The sequence below is a fragment of the Oncorhynchus mykiss genome, chromosome 22 (assembly GCF_057628025.1).
Source record: "Oncorhynchus mykiss isolate SJ-2025 chromosome 22, ASM5762802v1, whole genome shotgun sequence".
NCBI lineage: Eukaryota > Metazoa > Chordata > Actinopteri > Salmoniformes > Salmonidae > Oncorhynchus > Oncorhynchus mykiss.
In genome coordinates this window covers 46,784,947-46,794,098 of record NC_143043.1, presented here as the reverse complement: position 1 = coordinate 46,794,098, position 9,152 = coordinate 46,784,947, and the positions used below count along the sequence as shown (strand labels likewise).

Genomic DNA, 9,152 nt, shown 5'->3' with positions numbered 1-9,152 from the left:
TTTGGGCTGCAATTAGTGAGGCTGGTAACTCTAATGAACTTATCCTCTGCAGCAGAGGTAACTCGGGCTCTTCCTTTCCTGTGGCGGTCCTCATGAGAGACAGTTTCATCATAGCGCTTGATGGATTGACTGACCTTCATGTCTTAAAGTAATGATGGACTGTCGTTTCTCTTTGCTTATATGAGCTGTTCTTGCCATAATATGGACTTGGTATTTTACCAAATAGGGCTATCTTCTGTATACCACCCCTACCTTGTCACAACACAACTGATTGGCTCAAACGCATTAAGGAAAGAAATTCCACTATTAACTATTAACAAGACACACCTGATAATTGACATGCATTCCAGGTGACGACCTCGTGAAGCTGGTTGAGAGAATGCCAAGAGTGTGCCATCATCAAGGAAAAGGATGGCAACTTTGAAAAATATCAAAACTCAAATATATTTTGATTTCTTTAACACTTTTTTGGTTACTACATGATTCCATGTGTTATTTCATAGTTTTAATGTCTTCACTATTGTTCTACAATATAGAAATTAGTCAAAATAAAATAAAACCCTTGAATGAGTAGGTGGGTTCAAACTTTTCACTGGTACTTTATATATGGGAGTACCAGTACCAGATCATTGTGCAGGGGTAGGACGTAATTGAGGGCTGTTCTTATGGACAAAGCATATACCACAAACCCCCGAGGTGCCTTATTGCTTTTATAAACTGGTTACCAATGTGATTAGAGCTTTAAAAATAAATGTTTTGTCATATCCATATATCATGGTACACGGACTGATATACCACAGCTTTCAGCCTATCAGCATTAAGAGCTCAAACCGCCAAGTTTATATATGAACATAAAGGCAGGGTTATGCTCTGTTTGCGTGTCTCTGTTTGCGTGTCTCTGTTTGCCTGTCTCTGTTAGCGTGTCTACATCCACAGGAAGTTTAGCCTGTACTTCTGTACTTCTCACTGGCTGACCAAAATTATAATCCTTTTCCCTCCTCTGGCTTTGAACTCCTCTGGACGAGGTGATTAGTTTTCGTTCCACTTCCCTTACCTCTCTCTTCCCGTCCAGGGCCTGTGACTCAGAGGAGAGGAGGGGAGGGAGACTGTGCTGTTTTGGGGGGAGGGTTAAGGACAGGGCAGAAGTCATCAAAGAAATGGAGAGCTGATAATGTTGGTTCCTCTGGAAAACATGACCTTTCCAGAATGAACCATGGAGAAGCTTTCAGCTGACATGGTCCAGAGCTAACAGGCTGTTCAGGAGGTGGGACAAAGGCCACTTGACCAAATATTAAAAGGCTTCAGAAGTACATTGACACAGGAAAAAAACACCAATTTAATTTACACTGAGTGCACAAAACATTATGAACACCTGCTCTTTCTATGACATAGACTGACTAGGTGAAAACCATGATCCTTATTTATGTCACTTGTTAAAACCACTTCAAATCAGTGTAGATGAAAGGGAGGAGACAGGTTAAAGAAAGATTTTTAATCCTTGATACAAATGAAACATGTAACATGTATGTGTGCCATTCAGAGTGTGAATGGGCAACACAGAATATTTAAGTGCTTTTGAACAGGGAGCCAGGCGCACTGGTTTGTGTCAAGAACTGCAACAGTACTGGGTTTTTCACACTCAACAGTTTCCCGTGTGTATCAAGAATGGTCCAACCACCCAAAGGACATCCAGCCAACTTGACATAACTGTGGGAAGTGTTGGAGTGGGCCAGGATCCCTGTGGAACACTTTCAACGTCTTGTGGAGCCCATGCAGAGATAGATTGAGGCTGTGCTGAGGGCAAAAGAGTATAGTAAATCATTGGAGACATATTTTCATCAAAGTACATAGTGTTAGTTGTTAGCTAGGGAGGGTCCAGTGTTCTTAATAGTGAAACAAATCAAGCAAACCCAATAACTGCAGACGTTACGCTTGCTTCAAATCTTTGATTTAGGAGGACAAAGCTAGGAAGGGCCGTCCCAACCCTGAGTGATGTCAGGTGTGATCTGAGGCAGAGGTGATAGGGTTTGTGTCCGTCCCTAGGAGAGTCCCTGGACATGAATAAACCATAGTAATCCTCAGCCGAGCTGTTACAGAGGGTAAACCTACTCCCATTGGTCCTCGCTCTGCTCCTCAAATCCCTGCCCTATATGAATAAGAAGTTATTTCAGTTTTTGTAGTTGGTACTGTACTGTAAGACCGAGGTGGTGAGGGGGTTGGGCTCGTGGGTACGTGATAATGGCTAACATACTAGCTACATTATCTGTTGAAATGATCAAGGGGTAGTGTAGGTTCCATGGTAATGAACCATCCACATCAATCAGATGTCAGTCAGTCCAACTGCTTCATAATAATGGAAACAGCGTTGTTTCTTCTTCTGACAAATCAGGGCATTCAAATTGTAGTAACATTTACATAATAGTTTACTTTTGCGGTCATTTGGCTTCTTCTGGTTTAATTACACACAGAAACACATGCTATGTTACTAGTCCTACACTGATAATGATAAACCAAAGGTCTTATGGCCTGCACTCTATCGATGATGTGATGGTATCTATTGTCTGACTGTTTTCTAAAGCAACCAAATAAACATTATATTTGTTGTTGCTAGTGGAGTAAACATTTTGAAATAGGCTGAACTATGCCAACAGTAAAACGCATAACTATCCAGCATGTTAAGTCACTCGATATTGTGGAAACATTACAGTATATGCTGAATCATACTGCGATCCAAATATGTTCCTACTGTTTGATCTGGGACATGCAATTACTTTTTTTTGTTGGAGAGTGGAGATTGCAAATGTCATGATAAAAATGATATGGTGGCAATCATTTCCACTCTGCCTCACTGACATTCTCTTCCATCTCTGTAAGCCAGCATCTATAGGCCTTCTGACCAATTTGAATTTGCATTACCAACCATGGTCATATACAGAGAGAAAGACAACTTCTTCAATCTCCACTGCCTCAAATGGCAATGTTATGCCCTAGCTCTTGTTAGATATACTGGAGGCCAAACTGTAACTTCTGAGTAGAACTAACTATAACTTTTGAGTAAGCCAAATTGTAACTCCTGAGTAGGCCAACCTGTATCTTCTGAGAAGGCCAAACTGTAACTTCTGAGTAGACCAAGCGTAGGCCAAACTGTAACTTGTGGGTTAGAGATAAAAGTTTGACAGTGGGAGAGGAGTCAGAATGACATACTCTACTGGGGAATGTGTCAGCTAATAGAGGGCCTGACGCTGTGGTGACTGATAAAGACTAGTAGTGCTGTGTTGTGTTACAACCAATCAGGAGGAAGACTAAGGCACAGAGCTCTAGGAAACACGTGTTGCTGTTGACATACATGGCTCCTCACTATCTCTTAACTGACACCTTCCCTGTTGGTGTTATGATTTCACTCAGCGCAAATACACTCCAACTACCAATCTACCCACAGATTCAGTCATGAGCTTCACTGGTGATTTATTTTTTTCACACACCATTTAGGGAAATCTGATAAATATGAAAGTTTAAATCAGACTGAGAACACTGCTTCTAACTCTGTTACTCTGCACTGATGGTGATGGCTGTTTGATGTTGTGTATGGTCTGCCCCATCCGTAGCAGTCGTTGACAGCTTGTCCTGGAGAGCTTGTTGCTACTTGTTAGTCACCCTTTGACCTCCTTTATGGAGTTTGCTCTTTATTGTTCACCTGAATACCGCCAATAGCAGGTGATTATGACACACCACATCTTCATAACCTAAAGACAATCGACCAGAGCTTACTACCTCTGCAGTGTCAGAAACAGTATTACATGAAACAAAACTCCTCATATTTACTGCGAGGCTGTCGCTCGTCTCCTCCCTGTTGTGAGTTGAGGAGTATGTCTCCTGTGTGTTCTGTGTGTTCTGTCCATTAAACAGAGCTGGAGGTGGAAGAGCTTCCAATTACAGCAGCCAGCAGGACTCACACAGCCCACAACCATCACTGGAATGTGAACAGGCAGCTCCAGACATGTTGGGTTAAACACAGCCTGCCAAGCTAGGGGGAGGTGGTGGAGGTGTTGGGAGGATGTGTGTGTGTGTGTGTGTGTGTGTGTGTGTGTGTGTGTGTGTGTGTGTGTGTGTGTGTGTGTGTGTGTGTGTGTCTACGTGTGTGTGTGTGTGTCTACGTGTGCGTGTGTGTGTGTGTCTACGTGTGTGTGTGTGTGTCTACGTGTGTGTGTGTGTACGTGTGTGTGTGTATGTCTACGTGTGTGTGTGTGTCTACGTCAGAAATGACAAAATACTCTACAAATGAACCCATAATGGTAAGGTGCGTGTTTTTGACATGGAATTCGGTGGAACATGTTTCAGGTTGTCTATCCAGTTTGTCTCCAAAAATAAGACTAACACCTTAACAATGATTCTCATTTTTCCATGGCATAGGTAGCAGTGGTGTGTGGGTGAAATCACTGGGAAGCCAGAAAAAAAGTTATATTACAACCTATGTGTTCTGATGATTGCGTTGTTTGCTCTACAAACTGTCTTCCCTTGACACTTCTCTTTGGTGTTCCAGGACCATTCACAGTTGAGCTCACTCAGTTTAGCTCAATGCTGATTGGCTAATATTTATATATTTTTTTAATCAAGGGAGCCCAAATGCTCGCTGGCTTCCCTTGAATTCAATGCTACGGGCAGCAAAAATGACATTCTCTTTTTGACCAGACAGCATCAGATAGATGGCCTACAGAACCAGAGACAGAGGGCCGCTGTTTCGCTCGCTCGGATGCTTTCTCCAGTGAGATACATTTAGCCTGTGGCAAATTGAAAGAAAATTATGAAACTCAGAGATGAAAGATACATTATTTTATGTATTTAAAATATATATATATATAATAATAAATTGGAAGCCTGGGTTCCCTTGGCATCCAGGACGCCACTGGACATAGGACATAGGAAATAGGACATAGGACATAGGACATAGGACATAGGCTACTCCTCAGTTATCAGCAGACAGGAAAGCATACGTCAAGGTCCAAAGCAGCCATTTTCCACTCAATAGCAAATACTTTCTGGGTAACAATTAAATACCCTACTGTGATTGTTTTCAATTACAATGGTCAAGAATAAAGAACAAAAAATGTTTCTTAGCAAAGATCAATTTCTCAAGCAAGAATTTCGCTAGTTCTGTTTTGGGTGTGAGGAGGGGAAAACTGAAAACTAGCAGGACAAAACTCCATCCCAACAAAAAAGGCTGACATTTCAGGTGGTCTTTACAAACTGCACTTACATTAAAAGGGCATTATCATAATTTTCTCAATTTCACAGTAACATTCCATCCTCATGGTGTGGAAACATACTTTGAGAGAGAGAGATTTGTTTAGTCACACTGCCACCCACTGGTCACCACTGTACTTGCAGTGTTCGTGTTGAAGATGTCCACAAAAACATCAGTCTAATCTGAAATAAAACAATCCCTTTTTACACTCTGTCATAGCTTAAATACTACAACATTAGCACAACAACTGTAGCATTATGTATGTTAGTGAAGGATTGATTCTAGGCTGGAAATGTATTTGTTTATTGTCATAAGTGAAAATGTTTGAGCAAATTCTGTAGATGCTAATGGCTCTATATGTGGTCTGTAGTTGGACTGCAGCTTGAGATAAATCACTATTCTCTTACTAACATTTACACATCCAGTCATATTCTTTAAAAGAAATCAAATAAAAATAAAGGTATGAAAAAATATAAGCATTTCATAAATTACTAAATTACTAATCAACTGCAGGAAATCTAATGGAGAAAAATGCAGGAAATCTCTTTCTCAGTACCAAGAGGGTTTCCCCTGAGCTCATACAGCTGCTGCCCAAGCCTGGCTAGCCTGTCACGGTACTCCAGCCTATGATATTTGCTCTCTGGCACCCCTCTGAAGCCAAACAGCGCGCCCCAACAGGCAGCAGCGATCGCAGACGTGGAGTCGCTGTTCCCACCGTGGAAGAAGCTGTGATTGGCCAAGTCAACCCAGGAGTCGCCTGCCTTTAGGAGGGCGTCGTAAGCTACCATGGGAGCATTGTGCCCACTGGCACCACATACCCCCTTGAAGCTAACCTCCCTATAGAAACACTACCTGTCCTTCACTCTGTCGCGCTCTGGGAACTGGGGTTTGCTCTTCCCATTCTGTATGCCTCTCTTTTCCAAATAGGCTGAGTCCCAAAGTAGTCCCTGGTAGTTAGAAAATGTTGTGTAAACAAACGGGACAATCTCATGGGAATATGTCACATTGGGCCTGTGGTGGTGGGTCAGACGCCCACTCTCCACACTGACTGCTGTCAGCCTGTGCTCCTACTCAAGTGCAGGCCAATACACATGGCCCTCACGGCTGCCCCACACCCTCCACCTTTCCTGCTGAAGGAATCTTAATGCCCCTGTCAGTTCTCCATATGCGCCTGGCAACGCTGTCAATACAGAGGAGAGAGAGGGAGTATAATTCTTGCATTGAAGGGAGATCAACATGTTTGTTTAAGTGTGCCGTGCCCCAGCGTGCAGAAGCATTGACACTCCTTTGGGTGTCCTGTTTACATTGTGACAACAAGGCATGACACACAACAGAAAAAAATACAGTGGATTTATGACTCTCTACAGTGCCTTTGGAAGGTAATCAGACCCCTTTTTTCACATTTTATTAGGTTACAGCCTTCTCCTAAAATTGATTCAATTGTTTTTTTCCCCCTCATCAATCTACATAAAATACCCCATAATGACAAAGCAAAAAGTTTTTTTTGACATTTTAGAGAATATGTTAAAAATAAAAAACAGAAATATCACATTTACATAAGTATTCAGACCCTTTACTCAGTACTTTGTTGAAGCACCTTTGGCAGCGATTACAGCCTTGAGTCTTCTTGGGTATGTTGCTACAAGCTTGGCACACCTGTATTTGGGGAATTTCTCTAATCCTTCTCTGCACATCCTCTCAAGTTCTGTCAGATTGGATGGGGAGCATTGCTGCACAATTATTTTCAGGACTCTCCAGAGATGTTCGATAGGGTTCAAGTCCGGACTCTGACTGGGTCATTCAAGGATATTCAGAGACTGGTCCTGAAGCCACTCCTGCATTGTCTTGGCTGTGTGCTTAGTTTCGTTGTCCTGTTGGAACCTTCACCCCAGTCTGAGGTCCTGAGTGCTCTGGAGCAGGTTTTCAGCAAGGATTTCTCTGTACTTTGCCTCATTCCTGACTAGTCTCCCAGTCCCTGCTGCTGAAAAACATCCCCACAGCATGATGCTTCCACCACCATTCTTCACCGTAGGGATGGTGCCAGGTTTCCTCCAGACGTTACCCTTGGCATTCAGGCCAAAGAGTTCTTGGTTTCATCAGACCAGATAATCTTGTTTCTTATGGTCTGGGAGTCTTTAGGTGCCTTTTGGAAAACTCCAAGTGGGCTGTCATGTGCCTTTTATTGAGGAGTGGCTTCCGTCTGGCCACTCTACCATAAACGCCTGATTGGTAGAGTGCTGCAGAGATGGTGTCCGTTTGGAAGTTTCTCCCATCTCCACAGAGGAACTTCAGAGCTCTGTCAGAGTGAACATCGGGTTCTTGGTCACCTCCCTGACCAAGGCCCTTCTCCCCCAATTGCTTAGTTTGGCTGGGCAGCCAGCTCTAGGGAGAGTCTTGGTGGTTCCAAACTTCTTCCATTTAAGAATGATGGAGGCCACTGTGTTCTTGGGGACCTTAAATGCTGCACACATTTTTTGGTACCCTTCCCCAGATCTGTGCCTCGACACAATCCTGTCTTGGAGCTCTACAGACAATTCCTTCGACCTCATGGCTTGGTTTTTGCTCTGACATGCACTGTCAACTGTGGGACCTCATATAGACAGGTGTGTGCCTTTCCAAATCATGTCAAATCAATTTAATTCATCACAGGTGGACTCCAATCAAGTTGAAGAAACATCTCAAGGATGATCAATGGAAACAGGGATGCACCTGACCTCAATTTCGTGTCTCATAGCAAAGGGTCTGAATAATTATATAAATAGGTTATTTCTGTTTTTCAAAAAAATCTGTTTTTGCTTTGTCTTGATTGGGTATTGTGTTTCGATTGCTGAGGATTTATATTTATTTTATCAATTTTAGAAAAAGGCTGTAACGTAACAAAATGTGGAAAAAGTCAAGGGGTTGGAATATTTTCTGAATGCACTGAACCTGCTACTCTTCCATCCATGTCCTCCATGTTTACAATTTACTTCTCCACTCGATACAGCACAGGGAAGAATGCCCCCTCCACCAAGACTCGATACAGCACAGGGAAGAATGCCCCCTCCACCAAGACTCGATACAGCACAGGGAAGAATGCCCCCTCCACCAAGACTCGATACAGCACAGGGAAGAATGCCCCCTCCACCAAGACTCGATACAGCACAGGGAAGAATGCCCCCTCCACCAAGACTCGATACAGCACAGGGAAGAATGCCCCCTCCACCAAGACTCGATACAGCACAGGGAAGAATGCCCTCTCCACCAAGACTCGATACAGCACAGGGAATAATGCCCCCTCCACCAAGACTCGATACAGCACAGGGAAGAATGCCCCCTCCACCAAGACTCGATACAGCACAGGGAATAATGCCCCCTCCACCAAGACTCGATACAGCACAGGGAAGAATGCCCCCTCCACCAAGACTCGATACAGCACAGGGAAGAATGCCCTCTCCCCCTCCACCACCTTGACCAGGACTTCAGCTGCAGTCAAGTGCATGACAGTGTCAACACTTATCGGGAACTCTTTGTCATTCAGCTTCTCTAGACTTCCTATCTTCTGCACTTCCTCATGGATGAGCTCTCCATCATTCTCAAATGTCTCTTGCTCCACTCAGCACCTCTGTTCCAGGGGAACCTCCTCTGAAATGTTGAGATCTGGTTGGAATGACGGTTGTAGTGGAGGTGGTGTTTAATTACTTCTGTTAAAGATTGCATTAGATCATTGACTAATTGAATGTTGCTTTGGATGGAGAAAAAAAATGCATATACATTTAAAATAAAGCAAAAATGCCTTTTAGGCTGTCAAGATGAGATAAGGATACACTGTCCCATATGTGAGTCACTGAACCATTCATGGTCAATTCAGGGAGACACAACGTTACAGGATGTTAAGGTATGTCTTGTGTAGAATTGCAGAACACACAAT

General features: G+C 43.2%; 1 pseudogene; it reads right to left on the bottom strand.

The window, feature by feature from the left end:
* Positions 1 to 5,760: 5,760 nt before the first annotated feature.
* The window catches only part of LOC110502150 (ADP-ribosylhydrolase ARH1-like), a 3,760-nt pseudogene continuing 368 nt past the window's right edge, over positions 5,761 to 9,152 (bottom strand).